Source organism: Leuciscus leuciscus, assembly GCF_965113295.1.
Source record: "Leuciscus leuciscus genome assembly, chromosome: 15".
NCBI classification, from domain to species: Eukaryota; Metazoa; Chordata; class Actinopteri; order Cypriniformes; family Leuciscidae; genus Leuciscus; species Leuciscus leuciscus.
The window spans coordinates 21,708,532-21,721,893 of NC_138739.1; positions in this window are offsets into that span (position 1 = coordinate 21,708,532).

The following is a 13,362-nucleotide window of genomic DNA, read 5'->3' on the forward strand; positions in this document are numbered from 1 at the left end:
GCACCAGTGGCTACTGTAGTCTGTGCCATTGCTGCAGAAAGGGCACGGGAAGAAGTTGGCAAATACAGAGAATTTACACCTATACTGCCCTGCAAAGGCAAAAGACCTTAACTCGCTAGAGTGTGAAACTGAGAAAAATGACTTTAAAGTTTCTGTTTTGTCCAGACAAAAGTATTATAGGTAGGACTCCCAAAATTTGACAACTAGTTGCTATAATGAAGAAATGTTTGTATGCAAAAAATCTTGAGCTCAAACTTGACCTTTGACCCTTGTTTGGCTGTTACTGTACTCTGCCTTTGTATAATATGCCAAAAATAAGGAGTCGTGCAAAGGCAAAAGGCAGTAACTGACATATAATCAATATTTGCTTGCTGTCCCCCATACTTACATCCATTATAAGAACACCTAACCAAGATCTAGTCATCATGGTATGTGTTTTAAATTATATAGAAGACCTTTGGTTGTTCCTATTTAGTGCTATAATGATCAGGATAGGGTGGCAAGCAGCACTAACAAAGTTAAACAGTATGACAGTTACAGATAAACAGATAAGTAAAACGTAAACAGATAAGTTACTTTGCAGTACAGTATGAATACATGCAATAAATATTTCCACAAAAAAAGATAATTTAATTATAATTGAATAGAAATGTTTTTTAAACAAATTACAGAGGAGCAGTAATTTATCAATCTGCAACAAGAATATTTCATATTCATTAGGCGTTTTTAGGACTTTATTTTGAAATAGCAATAAACATGAAAAATCATGAAAGATTGGTAGAAAGCTCAGTTTGTTTTCATACCAAGAGTTCAAAAAATAACACCAATTAAATTATCTAAAAAAATAAAAAAAGTCAGATTTTTAAAAAATATGTAAACAAAAATATTATGGATTCTCGATTTGTGATGCGGCTGCCAGCTATAACGCACATATGCGCTCTTTTTATGCGTTTATTAGAGGTTGAATTAAAATGACGGTGACAGTTAAAGGGTTAAGGGCCACCAAACTGCTCAAGATGCACAGTCAACGAACTCGACTTGGATTACTGCTTTTTAATTCTGAGATAATATAGACAGAGTCAACCGAAAAAACTTTGGAATTACTTTTACCATTTAGGTTAGCCTACTTTGTAGCCTACGGACGTTAGCGATAACTAGCTTAGTGCTATATGGATTTGTGTAAGATCTGACATGAACACCTGCAAGAAGGAAATATGGCTCAAACACGTATGGATTGTTGTGGTCCGATACAGCAGATGACGTGCATTGCTATGGATTATGGATTATGCATCTTCCATGGATTATATCGGATTGCATGGAAAGGTAGGATGCCTGTGTATTTAATCATTGGTTTTCGGCATCTGATGTGAGTGTCAACGTTAGCGCTAACTTACGTGACACAGATTACATTTAGCTAGCTCCGGGCTGTCACTGACATTGACAGATCTGAACCATTGCCCTGAACGAAAATAACAACATTTATGACAACCTATTAGCTTGCATACCATCTAAGTATGGCTTGTTCACCTTGCTTTGTTTCTGATTGCATAATTGGAGCAGTTTGTCTGGCCAAAGATGTATTGTGTGTATGTTACGTGGTTTGGTGACAATTAAAGAGCGGCAAACTTTGACAGTATGACAAAGCTAGAGTACAGTAACATCACAGCGGCACCGTAACATCTCTCTTGATGCCAGGCTAAACAAAGTCAGAACACCTTAACTCAACTTCAGCGTGCTGGAACAAAGGCAAAGAGCCGTAACAACTGTTACGGCGTTCTGCTGTGGTTTCTCGTATGGTTTTGGAAGTTACGGTTGTCATAGCCCTTTATTTTCTCGTTAAAACAATCAAATTGACTCACGATATTTATTCACATGATAAAGGAGGTCTCAAATACCACAAAAATGACACTAACTCATTTTTGACCAAACATGATGTTACGGCGTTTTGCCTTTGTAGGGCAGTATACCTCTCTCAGAAGATCCACTTGAGTGGTGGTGTAAGCATGAAGGAGTGTACCCACTTTTGTCCCTCCAGGCAAAATGCTACCTTTGTTTTCTAGGGACCAGTGTCCCAGCTGAAAGAATTTTCTCCACAGCCAGAGACATCATTAAAGCTCTAAGAAGTTGCCTTCTGCCAGAGCACGTTGACCACCTGCTCTTCTTGCAAAAGAAATAACAGCAATGAGACAGTGTTACTGTACTTTGAGCCTACTGTTAAAGTGTTAGCTCACCCAAAAATAAAAATTCTGTCATAATTTATGAATGTACTCATCATGTATGAATTTCTTTCTTCTACTGAACACAAAAGAAGATATTTTGAAGAATACGGTTAACCAAACAGTTGATGGGCCCTATTGACTTCCATTGTATTGGGAAAAAAAGGAAGTAAATGGAGACCAAAAACAGTTTGGATACCCATATTCTTCTAAATATCTACTTTTGTGTTCAACAGAAAAATGTAATATGATGAATACATTCATAAATAACAGAATTTTTATTTTTGGGTGAACTATCAACTAAATAGTTGAAACCGAATTAGAACATTTGAATCGATACCCAGCCCTAACGGCTAATGTAATGTGGCTCAAGTTACAATTCATCTCTGACGTCCCAGAGACCAAAGTTTTGTCGTTATTTATATCCTGATAATGCTCACCATCTGCATAATTCATAAACGTATATTTTTTAAGCACTGTATAGTCAGGTGATATACTTTTTCGAAGTTGTCTTTTAACCTTTATTGAAATAAGATACACAAATGCCACAGTATGTCAGAAAAGACAGATAACAATGTATAACCGTAATTAAACAAAACGATAACTGCTCTATCTCCATGCAAGAGTTAAAATAATTTTTTGGGTGAACTAGGCCTAACCCTTTAACTGCCAATAATCAAATACAAACAGTTAAATCTTTATAATTTCTGTATGTCAAAAACAATTAATGCCATATTAACAGATCTTTCCAGTAGGAGCAATGTTGAATATGGTATAATCATGAATTGAGTTGGATTCTGCTGACAGCCTCCTTTCTTTATGATGACTTGTTGTTCTATATGTTGGCTTCAGCCAACACCCTAGGCTTGCTATACAAATATGGCACGAGCACAATAAAGCTGACTTTGAGTGAACTGCACTTCTGTGTTTGTGTCATTCTTGGTCCCCAGATCTGGTGTTCTACTCTGCTCTGCATTGATCATTGACTTCATTCTGATATCCAATTTTATCTAACAAATAGGTATAGTGTAGTACTCCTGAAAAGAAGTACCAGTACTGACCATCTTTTCTTTTCTGTACCAAATATATCCAAAGAAAGTGGGAGGAGAGCCTTTAAATGTAAAGCCCCTTTTGATTGGATTGGTTTGCCTATAGGTCTTATAACCAATAGGTATATACAATCAACAGCCTATTTAACAAACAATCTCTATACAGTTCATGTGTTCCGTTAACTAAAATACATATGCACCATTTAGGCTATACTACAACTTGCAGAGTGACACTCGAGTCTCATTTTCTATACGAACAGAATAATACGATTTCCAGAATGTAGCCTACACATAAAACAATACATTACATTTTCATTAATATGTAGCCTACCCTTAATCCAAATGAAATTGATGATGTAACATGAAATTGATGATGTAACAATGCAGTCAATACGCCAAACACATTCAGTTGAATAATGCTCAGTCCACTGTCGGATGTATTTCATTCATTAAAGACACATACAGAATTCACTAAACCAAATGTAACACAGTGCCTATCACAGTTAATAGACATCAGGGGGGTAAAATGACCAAATGTGTAAGTTGAAAATAATTCGTAACTCTGAAACAATATCATCAACTCTTATTGATTCGAATTGCATCGCTATTTTGACCATCTATTACATATAGCGGTCTGTCGCGCTAACCGCGAGCACCCATGCTCACTACAACGTTACTCAGCCGCACTGAACTCATGACAAACTATAAAGTAAAATGAACTGCCTTCAACACATACAGCCAATTAGTATTACGTATACCCGTGTTTATACCCAAAGTGTGTAATGTGCATTTTGTTTCAGTTACCTGAAAAGAAGTATGATATTTGGATAGAATGTTGATGTGGCGATTCCCGTTGCTGTATGAAGAAGCACACACAGGCGCCGCGCGCGCCCAAGTGAGGAGTGCAATGACGTCATGACCCCGATATGCCGAATAAAAATAACTAATTCACTAACATTCTTTTTTTTTTTTTTTACATAAAGCACAAATAAGAAATTAAACTATATTTAGTAGTATTAGAAAAATAACATTTAACAATTTTATAATGAATTTGAAGAAGAAATTTACAAACGTGTAGAGGCTATCCTCAAGGAAAGGGAAAGACGACTTAAAAGACATACCACACACAACAAAAGGACTGAAAAAAATGATAATATAACCAACTTTAGCGGACATTTATCTTAAAGGAAGTGGTAATTCTCTCTTTTGACAACTGCAAGTTGATTGATTTTGTTGTTTATTGTGTTTTGTCAGTAAGCCGGTGTTAGAAGTTTTACTAGCCTAAAGTCTCAGCATAACACTGCATAAAGTTTGAAAGCATGTAAGCATGTAACCTGAGATTCCTTTGTTCTGTATGAATGTACTAGCCACATCTGTTATTCATTAATGTGGGCCATATGTTATACATTGAAGGGGCTTTCTGGATGCAGAGGCACAGGTGGAGATCTAACCGGAAACTGCCCATTTATGGATTTGTTGTTTAACTTGTTGTATAACGTATGGTATATGATACGCATGATATAATGTATAGCCTTATTGGTTGAAGTTGTAAGACTTCCCTCATATTCTTCCTATATATGCTAGACAAAAGAATGGATAAAACACCGGAGAGAAGTGCACTTTTGTTGGACTCTTAATTTCTAACAGCTGGCTTATTTTCTTTAATCATCCCATTTCTGTGAAATATATATATTTTTTTGACACTCCATCTCCTTGGCCGAACCTAACAACCGACCGTCGGCTTGGTGTGTTCCAGGCTTAAAATGAGAGAGAGATTGATCCGTTACATCGAATTTCTCTGAGCAGATAATTATTTTATAATAATTTATATAATTATTATAATTGTCCATGGATGAAAAGGGGAAGAAAAGAAAAGGTGGAGCTGAAAAGTTACGCGTTAAAAAAAGCATTAGAGGTAGATGCTGAAATGCTTCAAATTAACATATTATAGGCATTTGGCGCGAAGAGTAGCAGTTCAGCAGGCTCTGACGGCTCTAGCTCCCCCTGACTAGCTGATATTCTGTCTCGATAGTTTTATATTAATAATGTTGTGTGTCTTAATGTTCTTCTGTTTGTTTTGTTTTACAAATATGACCTTATATATGTTGTTACTTAAAATACATGTTTAAATAGCATTTATTTTTGTATTGTGTTATATTTTTATGCTATAAGTGGTGTTAAAAATTATTCTGCACATTAATGTGCCAATGTGTTATTATGATGTGGGATGAGGTGGGCTGCTGTGGGAGAAAGTCCAGGGCCACTTTTTGGTCCCAGTCCGCCCCTGGATGAGATGAGATGAGGTGAGGTGAGGTGAGGTGAGGTGAGGTGAGGTGAGGTGAGGTGAGGTGAGGTGAGGTGAGGTGAGGTGGGGTGAGATGAGATGAGATGAGGTGAGGTGAGGTGAGGTGAGGTGAGGTGAGGTGAGGTGAGGTGAGGTGAGGTGAGGTGAGATGAGATGAGGTGATGTGAGGTGAGGTGGGGTGAGGTGAGGTGAGATGAGATGAGGTGAGGTGAGGTGGGGTGAGGTGAGGTGGGGTGAGATGAGATGAGGTGAGATGAGGTGAGGTGAGGTGAGATGAGATGAGGTGATGTGAGATGAGATGAGATGAGATGAGGTGAGATGAGGTGAGGTGAGGTGAGGTGATGTGAGATGAGATGAGATGAGGTGAGGTGGGGTGAGATGAGATGAGATGAAGTGAGATGAGATGAGGTGGGGTGAGGTGAGATGAGATGAGGTGAGATGAGGTGAGATGAGATGAGATGAGATGAGATGAGATGAGATGAGGTGAGGAGAGATGAGGTGAGGTGCGGTGAGGTGCGGTGAGGTGAGGTGAGGTGAGATGAGATGAGGTGAGATGAGGAGAGATGAGGTGAGGTGAGGTGAGGTGAGATGAGATGAGATGAGATGAGGTGAGATGAGATGAGATGAGATGAGGTGAGGTGAGGTTAGGGGGTGAGATGAGGTGAGGTGATGTGAGATGAGGTGAGGTGAGGTGAGGTGAGGTGAGGTGAGGTGGGGTGAGATGAGATGAGATGAGGTGAGGTGAGGTGAGGGGGTGAGATGAGGTGAGGTGAGGTGATGTGAGATGAGGTGAGGTGAGGTGAGGTGAGGTGAGGTGAGATGAGATGAGATGAGGTGAGGTGAGGTGGGGTGAGATGAGGTGAGGTGAGGTGAGGTGAGGTGAGGTGGGGTGAGGTGAGGTGAGATGAGGTGAGGTGAGGTGAGGTGAGGTGAGGTGAGGTGAGGTGAGGTGAGGTGAGATGAGGTGAGATGAGGTGGGGTGAGGTGAGGTGAGGTGAGGTGAGGTGAGGTGAGGTGAGATGAGGTGAGGTGAGATGAGGTGAGATGAGGTGAGATGAGATGAGGTGGGGTGAGATGAGGTGAGGTGGGGTGAGGTGAGGTGAGATGAGGTGAGCTCCTGTAGCAGCAGGGGTGGTAGCCATGGTAGCGAGGGAGAGTGACAGTCACCCAGCCAATCATTTAATTCGTTCCGAATGGAAATAAGTAGCTGTGTTTATTGCAGCCCTGAGAGGACTACAGACACTCGATTTTTATACTGATGCTTCTGTTGAGCCCAGACAGGGGAGGATTTCTTCTTTCTTGCTGGCTCCATTACCAGGAAAAAGGAAGAGGTCACAAAAAGCAAACAAATCCAAAAGGGCAATCCAAATAAAAAAGAAGTCCAGTCCAGATCCAAAAATCCAAAGCAATCCAACAAGACTATAATATAGCTACTTTAATTAATAATAACAATATACTATAACTATTCTAACCTGATAATGTAATAATAATATACAGCCCTAACACATATATGACACAATAACGACAATGACAATGATAGTTATCTAACTCTCTGACTCTGACACTACTACAACTGCTTCTACCACTCCTGACAACCAGTGATGGGAATAACGGCGTTATAAATAACGCCGTTACTAACGGCATTACTTTTTCCAGTAACGAGTAATCTAATTGATTACTCTTCTCATCTTAATAACGCCGTTACCGTTACTGCCAAAAAATGCGGCGCGTTACTATAACAACTGATGAAGCTGTTTTTTTTTCATTAGACCAACTAGATCTCTGAGCGAGAGGCAAATACTTTTTCTTACTGTTCTTCCTTGGTTAGTGGACAGAGCACGAGACAAGCGCATAAATGCTGACGATTGGCTAAGGCAGAGTCATAGAGAGAGAGAGTTGCGACACTCCCATAGACCTCCGTTGTAAATAATGGCGGCGCTTTTAACCGCCTACTTCCGGGATATGAAGATCGGAATAGTTCCAAACACTGTCATTTGGGCGTTGGACACCATTCACTTACATTGCTGCGCGTCGAGTTGTTCCAGAGTTAAGTTGCCGAAATGTCGACCTCTTTTGAATTGTCAACTGTCTATATTGTATCAGAGGCCCTTTGCGATGCTTATACTGGTCTTCATTTGTACATGCACAGCGTAATTATTTATATTTTATGTTGGTTGTTTCAACCAATTTTCAAGCACTGCCTGCTAGCTAACGTTAGTTAGCTAGCGCGACTTCGTCAGCTAAGAGTTCGGTAATGAATCGCTACCACCTTTATAGCAACTTTTATTTAATTTAATTTTTTGGGATATACTAACTTTTCATTATGTTATTATTGTCTTGAGTGAAGCGGCTTGTGAGAACAATGCTGGACCTTTAGGATTGTTATGGCCATCACCAGTCCTGTCTGTTTCATGGATCACCTGCCCCTGGTTTTTGTTTTTCTTGTTCACACACACAAGCACACATTTTTGTTGTCTGTTATTGTTTAATAAAAAATATTTTATTTGAAAACCTTCATTTGTATCAGCCATGCTTAAATTCGTTTTTAATCTGTTATAGTTTTGATAATGTGTATGGCTTAATCTTAAAATAATATTCTTAGTCTTAACATGATCATGTTTCACGTTGTGGTCCTGGGGGTGGCCACTTTCATCAGAAGAAGTGAGCTAGCTTCTAAGCGAATTCTGAACGGACCGCCACGGCAGACCTCTTTGCGTGATCACAAAGGTAGGCTAATGGCTGAATCTAAATTTATAAGCAAAATCACGGGAATCAATAGCCTAATACAGCCCAGTTGTGCTAAAATAAATATCATGAGACGTCCATCATCAGATGAATGATATGGAAAAGTTAAGTTAGAGCCGCTAAAGCCAGTGCTACTACCCATGCGAACATGAACACTAAGCTTTTCCCTCCAAAAATATAGCTTAAAACTTATCTCCAAATGCAAAACTGACATTAACAAAATGCAATAATGCAATAACAGCTGAAAAAGTACTTGGGTGTGTGTTTTATTTTATATTTACCGTTCAATAATGCAATCGCTGCTGTCTGTCCCATAGAAGAACATGACAGCCAGCGTACGTTTTGGAACTATTGGGGCTTACATGAACCACGTGACAGCCATAGCGGCGACATCAAATACCCCTTTTCCACCAACAAGAACCGGGTGCTGGTTCAGAGCCAGAGCTATTGCCAGTTCGGAGTTGGTTCGACTGACGAGCTGACTAAGAACCGGTTTGCGTTTCCACCGGCCAGAGAGCCACAACAGAGCTATATCTTACGTCACTGCATACGTATCATGTTGCCCAGCAACGCTAGTCCGGCAGCGCCAAACACAAACACACCAGACTTGTTCGAGATGCATCGGCATCTCGCAGAACGATCAGCACATGAAATCAAAGCACTGCGAAAGCGATCAAAAAGCACAAGGAGTCGTATGATCTCCAAACACTCCCGCAGCTCTGATCGGTCCACGCTGCTCCGATGCATCTCGAACAAGGCATCAACAATAATAGACGTTGCGTTACTATGGATGCTCATGGGTTTGCGAAAATAAATCGGCATCCAAACACGGCGAATCCAACGCGTTCGTGCAGCTCGCCGTAACTTATAGACGGATATTATAATCGAGCTGCTATTAGCTCGACTAGCTGCTATTTAAAAATGGCGGTCACAAGTTTCTCTTCAGTCTTGTTTGGCCACGGTAACCCCGCCCCCAGCCTCTGACGCAAGCGGTTCTTTCTTGGCTCCGATCTAGACCCTGCAATGATTTGGTGCTACTTAAGAACCAGTTTTACTGGTTCGGAGCTGGTGCTTTGGCGGTGGAAAAACAAAGAACCGATTTGAAACTAGGCTCTGGCTCCGAACCAGCACCAGTTCTGCCTTGGTGGAAAAGGGGTAAAATACCCCTTTTCCACCAACAAGAACCGGGTGCTGGTTCAGAGCCAGAGCTATTGCCAGTTCGGAGTTGGTTCGACTGACGAGCTTACTAAGAACCGGTTTGCGTTTCCACCGGCCAGAGAGCCACAACAGAGCCATATCTTACGTCACTGCATACGTATCATGTTGCCCAGCAACGCTATGCGGCAGCGCCAAACACAAACACACCAGACTTGTTCGAGATGTGATCTGCATCGGCTTCTCGCAGAACGATCAGCACATGAAATCAAAGCACTGCGAAAGCGATCAAAAAGCACAAGGAGTCGTATGATCTCCAAACACTCCCGCAGCTCTGATCGGTCCACGCTGCTCCGATGCATCTCGAACAAGGCATCAACAATAATAGACGTTGCGTTACTATGGATGCTCATGGGTTTGCGAAAATAAATCGGCATCCAAACACGGCGAATCCAACGCGTTCGTGCAGCTCGCCGTAACTTACATAGACGGATGTTATAATCGAGCTGCTATTAGCTCGACTAGCTGCTATTTAAAAATGGCGGTCACAAGTTTCTCTTCAGTCTTGTTGGCCACGGTAACCCCGCCCCCAGCCTCTGACGCAAGCGGTTCTTTCTTGGCTCCGTTCTAGACCCTGCAATGATTTGGTGCTACTTAAGAACCAGTTTTACTGGTTCGGAGCTGGTGCTTTGGCGGTGGAAAACCAAAGAACCGATTTGAAACTAGGCTCTGGCTCCGAACCAGCACCAGCTCTGCCTTGGTGGAAAAGGGGTAAAAGAGTGTCGCAACTCTCTCTCTCCATGGCTCTGGGCTAAGGTAGAGTAAAATTTCATTGTAAGCCAATCAGAGGTAGAGTTGGGCGGGTGTTCGAAAGCACGCATAGTAATGATGGGCATTCGGCTCTTTTGACTCAGCTCACTGAAAAGAGCCGGCTCTTTTGGCTCACCAATGGCTCTTTAAATGACTTTGACTATAATATTTAAATTTTTATTACATAATTATTTAATTTCTATAGGCTAAATTTGTAAAAATAGAGTCGGCTCTTCAGATATGCGAGCCAGCTCCCGACGTTCACCTAAAAGAGCCGGCTCTTAGAGTCGGCTCATTCGCGAATCGCGAACGACCCATCAAAAGCTCATTCGCGAACGAGTCGATCCATCATCACTAAAGGCCTCATTATGCTTCTGCGTCAACTCCACGGCGTAGCTACGCCGTCACTCCAACGGCGTCGTGACTGTTTTATGGTTCTGCGTCGGGTTGCGTTGCATCGCGGTGCATTTCACCGCCAGAACGCTAGGGGGGTGGTGTGGTTCGTGAATCTCTTTCCTATATTTTCTAACATTATAAATGTCTTTACTGTAACTTTTGATCAGTTTAACTCATCCTTCATGAATAAAAGTATTGATTTAATTTATTTCTTTCCCCCCTAAATAAAATTAAAATTCTTATTGTCCCCAAACTTTTGAAGGGTAGTGTTTAATGTTTCAAAAGCTTTCAGTTTCAGATAAATGCTGTTCTTTTAAACTTTCTATTCATCATAGCATCATGAAATAGAAATGTAAATAACTGTTTTCAACATTGATAATAATCATAAATGTTTCTTGAGCATCAAATCATCATATTAGAGTGATTTCTGAAGGATCATGTGACACTGAAGACTGGAGTAATGATGCTGAAAATTCAGCTTTGATCACAGGAATAAATTACACTTTAAAATATATTAAAATAGAAAACAGTCATTTTAAATTGTCATAAAATATGTTTTGTTTTATTGTTTTTTATATACTAAACACAGCCTTGGTGAGCAGAAGAGACTTCTTTTAAAAACATTAAAAATCTTACCGATCTAAAACTTTTGACCAGTAGTGTATAACACAATAAAAAAAACAGTTTATCACCCATATACATATGCATATATTTTTGTGGGCTTTATACAAGAATTGAGCAGTATAAAAATGTTTAGAGGGTATGTAGTGAACTTTTATAATTATTGCCACACATTTCTATACAATGAGTATATTATATTCCAAGACATTTCACTTTATTAATTATAGAAATACTTTTAGATACTTTACCTTGTATGTATCTGATGTGTGGTTTCCAGCTTAAAGGGATACTCCACTTTAAAATGAAAATTCTGTCATCATATTCTCACCCTCATGTTGTTTCAAACCTGTATGAATTTCTTTCTTCTTCTGAACAGAAAGGAAGATATTTAGAAGAATGTCAGTAACCAGGCAGTTTCTGGGTCTCATTGACTTCCATATTATATTTTTTCCTACTATGGAAGTCAATGGGACCCAAACACTGTCTGGTTACTGACATTCTTCTAAATATCTTCCTTTCTGTTCAGCAGAAGAAAGAAATTCATACAGGTTTGAAACAACATGAGGGTGAGTATATGATGACAGAATTTTCACTTTAAAGTGGAGTATCCCTACTATTTCTAATGCAACACCATCAATACTTAATAATATTTCTGCGTTTTCTTTATAATTACCAAACATCATTACCTTCGTTTTATTTAAATTCAAAGATAATTTATTAATATCCATCCATATTTTTAGTTTTACTAATTCTTTATTTACTGTCTTTATAAGTGTATTATAATTATCAGTATGAGGGTGCAAATGTTCAGTCTCATACAACATCTTGTGAACACTTGAGGCTTTAAAGCGGGAGGGGGAAACCGGAAAAGCTACACTCCGGAAATGATGTATAATCTGACCAATCACAGCCCCTGCGGTCTGCGTCACCGCGACGCGTAGTTACAATTTTTTGGAGGTGCACGTCGAGCTACGGCGGAGGGGTCGCGTCGAGGTTCGCGTCGACGCAGAGGGGTCCGCGGGGGTACGCCGTCGATTCGACGCAGAAGCATAAAACAGGCTTAACGCTCATGAATTGCGAACGACCCATCATAACGCAGAGTCGGACAGGACAGGACACACAAGGAACAACACAAGCCAGTCAGTCAACGAGAGACAGGTATCAAACGTTCCAAAACATCTATTGTGTTATTTGCATTGATCCACTATATAAACATAATATCTACATACATGGCATTTGATTGAAGGCTAGTCTCACTTTGTCCCACAGCAACATTTTTTTTTTTTTTTTGATGTGTGTACAATGTTTCATGTTTCTGTTAATAATGTATTGTATTAAGTGTACATTTCATTATAATATTCAGATTTATCATAAATAATTGAACATGCACATGTATTTTAAGTTCTGTTAAAGAGGGGTAGAGGTGGGGTCACAATTGAGCATTTAAAATTTAATTTTACTTGGAAGTAACGCAATAGTTACTTTCTTAAGTAACTAGTTACTTTTAAAATTTGTAACTGAGTAACTAATTTAGTTACTTTTTGGAAGAAGTAACTAGTAACTGTAACTAATTACTTTTTAAAAGTAACTTGCCCAACACTGCTGACAACACCCACAAGGTGGCGCGAGTTTCGAACCCCCTTTTTCCAAAAGCGACACTCAGACCGAACCGATGACGTATCCACACAAACCGAGGCCTCGTTTGTCATTAGTCACGTGATTTTCACGTTAACAACACAAGCCTCGAATCGCGGCTTCATCTGGCACGCCCATTTTGTCTCGACACAAGCTCCGACACCTCTGTTCAAATGTCACATCACTAATCTTCTGTGGTCTGGTTTATTTAGGACAGGGGTCTACGCATGCACTGAACCCATGTGGTTTTGTTTTGTTTTTGGTAAATGCACAGCAGTTAAATGAAAGCTTGTCTATTATAGGATGTATGTGGTTGGTGTTTCTGCATTTGGGCATTTGGCCACTTCTGTTCTCAGGCTCATGACCTACAAATAAGTATGAGTAGAAAACGTTACTACAGTATATGTAATTATTTATTTTAAAGTTTTGA